The sequence below is a fragment of the Nicotiana attenuata genome, unplaced genomic scaffold (assembly GCF_001879085.1).
Source record: "Nicotiana attenuata strain UT unplaced genomic scaffold, NIATTr2, whole genome shotgun sequence".
NCBI classification, from domain to species: domain Eukaryota; kingdom Viridiplantae; phylum Streptophyta; class Magnoliopsida; order Solanales; family Solanaceae; genus Nicotiana; species Nicotiana attenuata.
Genome location: NW_017677700.1, coordinates 5,518 through 10,535, shown reverse-complemented (window position 1 = coordinate 10,535; position 5,018 = coordinate 5,518). Strand labels below are relative to the sequence as shown.

At 38.2% G+C, this 5,018-nt stretch overlaps 1 long non-coding RNA gene across 1 annotated transcript; it reads left to right on the top strand.

The window, feature by feature from the left end:
• Positions 1-220: 220 nt before the first annotated feature.
• Positions 221-4,565, top strand: LOC109221470. The gene is made up of 3 exons (XR_002067267.1): positions 221-1,043; positions 3,762-3,827; positions 3,939-4,565. It is a non-coding gene; the product is annotated as an uncharacterized LOC109221470 (long non-coding RNA).
• The last annotated feature ends 453 nt before the right edge of the window (positions 4,566-5,018 follow it).

Sequence of the window (5,018 nt, the reverse complement as noted above, 5' to 3'; positions counted from 1 at the left end):
CATTTCTCACTCCCACCCCCACGTGGCAGCACCCTCCCCATTTCCATGAATGACTCTTAAGTCATTAAAAATATGTGGCAAGATTAGAGAATAGAACAAGTCTTTTAACGTGAGTCATTGCCATTTTAGAAAAAGGGAATCTTTAAAATGTCTTAAAGACATAAGAATCGTATCCATTCTCATTTCTCTTTCCCCTTTCCTTCCTATTGTTACGAAACCATCCAGATTCATCTCTAGACTCATTATGAAGCAAAATTGCTACTTGAAATCAGTATTTTGTCAAATTCTTTTGATGCACGTAGGATAGAGTTAATTTGTTACAACATTTATTTTGTGGAGCTAGTGAAATTGATTTGTTAGTTTCATGAACATTATATGTCTTGTTCCTTTTCGGATGTGAATGGAAGCTTTTGGTTCTAATTAAGCAAATTGTTACTGGAAGTTAGGTTCTAAGAAGAGTTTGAAAATGTTTTCCACTTTTTTTTTTTTTAAAGTATGAAACTTTTACTTGCATCAACACACACCACAAGGCCACAGCCAACAAATGACTAATTGAGTGGAACTTACTATTTAGGTCACCATTTTAATCCTTATCTTTTGCAGCCTTTTTAGTTTTTCTTTTACCATCTCTTTCAATCTAATATTCATTTTCCACCTTAAATGTGTTTGGAAGTGCGTCATTCTAAAAAAGAAGTTTGCAAATTTTTTGGAAACATGCACAATGTGTATTTAAGAAAGTCATGAAACGACTTTCCGATCAACTTTACGAAATTCTATTTGAGATCTATTGCATCCCATTCGTGTATACAATATAGTTCCAAAAATTAGCTCTTAGGAGTTATATGGCATCTGTAGGAATACACGGTTTCATTTCTCCAAAGCTCTTGATGAACTCTTTTCTTTCCTATCCCAAATAAATTGACTTGATTAATAGTTCTGCAACTAAGCTCTGGCTCATACGGATTTTTCCCTGCTTCGATCCGCAGTTACGTGTTTCGTCACAATTGGCGTATGATGAAAGATTGTCAAGAGAATCGGCTAAGGTATGTTAAGGCTATCCCTTCTTTCTTTTGGCATGATCTATACGATACAAACGAAACGAGCAAATGCACAATTTCCATAAATGACTCTATTCATAGAAATACTAGAGATGCTTATGTTCTTGATTCCCCATGTGTCATATTATTCTATCATCTGTTCATGGGTCTCAGAAAATATGTAAACTGATTTTATGATATTAATCACAGGCATAATGGTGTTATGACACTCCGAAAGATTTTATTATCGTACTTCTCATGCATTGCATTTATTTATATTGACCTATGACCAGATGTCGTTATATACGCGTATATATGTGTATATATGTATATGGATATGGGAAAAGGTTACGGCGTTATATACGCACCACCACCTGATCAGCCGGTATACATTGATAATTTGCCCACAGTGGCCGAGATGATATGACAGGATGCCTTCAGAGGCGTGATGATGTTATGGCGTTATATACGCGTATATATATGTGTATATACGCGTATATATATATGTGTATATATATATGTGTATATATATATATATATATATATATATATATATATATATATATATATATATATATATATATATATANACCTATGCATTACATGACATTTATATGCATATGCATGACATTATAGATATTTCATAATTTACAGAGCTATCCAGACTTATAGGTTGAGTCCTTTACTCGATGTTTCTTCCATGTCCTTTATATACTGATTTACATGCCTTACATACTCGGTACATTATTCGTACCGACGTCCTTTTATTGGGGACGCTGCACTCATGCCTGCAGGTATAGATAATTAGTTTGACGAGCCCACATAGTATACAAGGTTAGTATTCAGCGGAGGATCGGTAAGACTCCACCTCATTCGGAGTGCAGCCGAGTCTATGAGTCATCGTGTCAGAGTTTTGCTACAGACTTATGGGTAGTCCGGTACCCTACCCATTTGATGTCAAATAATCTTAAGAGGCTTTGTAGACAAAGGTTCATTTTGTACAGTATGTCAGAGGCCTTGACGGTCCATATGTATTCATATTTTAAGAAAGACAGCTCATTAATTCAGTATTTTTCCACTTATATTATACATTACATGTTGTGGCCATGTTGGCCCATGATTGTTAGAAGAAAAAAAAACTTACAGAGTGGTTTGCTCGGGCCAGCTCGACACCGAGTGCTAGCCACGGCCCCCCAAGTTTGGGCTGTGACAAGTGGAAGGGTCTACCATTCGAGGAAGCAACTTGGGAGACCTATGACGACATAAGGAGCATATATCCACACTTATTCATCACTCCGGATATGATTCTATACCCATTCGAGGATGAATATTTGTTTAAGAGGTGGAGAATATAATGATCCGACCTGTCGTTTTTCTTTCTAGAACCTTATTCCCCTAATTAAGACTACTGTATGTGCTTTTACTGTTTTATGACTTGCGGGGATTGTTGATTTGGGTTTGAAAGGGTTTGTTGAAATCGGAACACTTAGTTCCTTAATAGTGGCCTAAGATGGCCAAATTTGACTTCAGTCAACATCTTGAGTAAAAGACCTCGGAACCGTAATTTCATGGTTCCAATAGGTTCTATGATAATTTTGGACTTGGGCGTGTATTTGGATCGAGTCTCGATTGATCCGGGAGCGTCTCGGCGCTTAATGTTGGAAGTTGGTTCACTGAAGGTTTTCTAGTTCACTGAAGTTGGTTCCATATGGTTATCTATGACTTGTACGCAAAATTTGGTGTCATTTCGAGTAGTCTAAGTATGATTCGGCGCATTCGAAGCTTGTTGAGAAGTTTGAAGTTCATAAGTTGATTCAATTTGGTTTTGGAGTGCGTTCTTAGTTTCATTATTGTTTTACATGTTTCGAGGATTCGAGCAGGTCCTTATTATGTTGATGGACTTGGTGCTGCGGTTGGACGGGGTCCCGGGTGGCTCAGGTGCATTTCGGACCGCTTAGAGCTATGTCCAAAACTGCTGATATGCTGGTTTTGATTTCCTTTTTCGCGAATGCGGAGGTCCTCTCGCGTTCACGAAGTCTTGGAACCAATGGCCTTCGCTTTCGCGGTTGCCTCGTCGCGTTTGCGTAGAAGGCCAGGGCCTGGGCATTTAAGTTTCCCTTCGCGTTCGCAAGTGGACGCCGGCATTCGCGATGAGACGGCGGTTGAATGCATCGCGTTTGCAAGAGTCTTCTCGCGATGGCGAAGAAGACTTTCCTAAGCCTGGGAGCTTTGCCTTCGTGATCGCGAGGCTTCTTCCGCGATCTCGAAGAAGGGTCAACAGGGTAGTGACTTTAATAAGAATGGAACTTTGGCCATTTTGTTCATTTCTAATATTTCTTAGCCGATTTTAGAGCTTCTTGGAGAGGGGTTTTCACCTAGCTATTAAAGGTATTTGATTTCTATATAATGTATGTTAAATACATAGAATTTGGTAGATTTTAACATGTAAGACATGGAAAGTTTAGGAGTTTGTTGAAAAACCTAGGTTTTGATATAAATGGGATTAGACCACGAAAATAATTATGAAATTGAGTAGAAATTATTAATTTATGTTCGGGAGTTTATGGGTAACAATTACTTACAAAACTTTCCGAAGTCTGGGCACATGGGCCTGGGGTGAATTTTAGGAACCTTCTAAATTGGGTTGGGAAACTACTCTAATAGTTAAATTATGAACTTTTGAGCAATTATTGATTAGTTTGTACAACCTTTGGCTAGTTTCAGATTGTTCGGCACCGACGTGAGGCTTTTAGAGTGATTTATAGACCAGAAAGTGGACTTGGAAACGAGGTAAGCGATAAGTGGCGATTTTGACTACTTATTAGCGACTTTTTGCTTTCGTTTTAGTCCAAAAGTATTTAATTGTAACCCCAAAAACTGATAAAATATGCTTAATTGCAGGAGTATTGGGAAATGAGCCACAAAGATGAAATCCAACTTAGAAAAGGAGTGATCTGAACTGAAGGACAAAGATCAGGCACAAAGGCCCAAACGGACAGCAAATTTCCATCTGCGAACACAGAATGTGAAAGAAATCCATCAGAGTCTTAATGTAATGTGTGGCCGCAGAAGCTAACCAAGAGCAGAAGTTCAGAGGGTTAACATCTCAGGCCTAAAGGAAATGCGGACCGCACAATTATTGTGCGGCTGCAGAAGTCAGTCACGCAGCCGCACTCAGAATTGTGCGGTCCGCAGAAGGGCCCTGTGCGGCCGCACCAGGATTTGTCCGAATCGCAAAACATAAGAGATGCGGCCGCATTTCAGAATTATGCAGCCGCAGATCCAGCTCCTATCAATATTGAAGAAAAAGTGCGGACCGCACATGGTATTGTGCGGCCGCAAAACCTGCGAAAGGGCAATTTTGTCCGAAATTTCCAGCTTTTTATAAATAGACTAGTTTCACGAAATTAGGTCAAGTTTTGAATATTGAAACTCCTGTAGCCGTTTTTCCTTATTGGAAACTTTAGCTTACTTTGGTGATTCAACATTGGAGTGTTGTCTTTTAATCTTTCAATATGAGTTTTATCATCTTTTCTTTCTTATTTTCTTCCATAACCATTATGAGTAACTAGATTTCTAACTAGGATTGTGACCCAACCCTAGTATGTAAACCTAATGGGTGTTTAATTTATGGTTGGGTGTTTATTATTTAGCTTTGTTCTTGCTTTTAATTGTAGAATTAATGGTTGTAAATATTAGTTCATGCCTATTTGACTTGGTCTCTACTTGAGAAAGAGAGACTTAGTCTAGAAAAACTTGGCTAACAAGAATTTGGGATGAAATCAAGAGATTTATAGTCCTAATTAAAGAGTTGAATCTAGAGATAGTAAAACCCGACTTGAGAATTTTATCAACTATTTTGTTCAATATCCATTTAGACTTGAGAGGCCAAATTGGGCAAAATCACTCTCTTACAGAGAAGTATTGAATGGGTACTTGAGTGTTGATAGCTATTGTTGATACCCAATTTTGCCATCATAT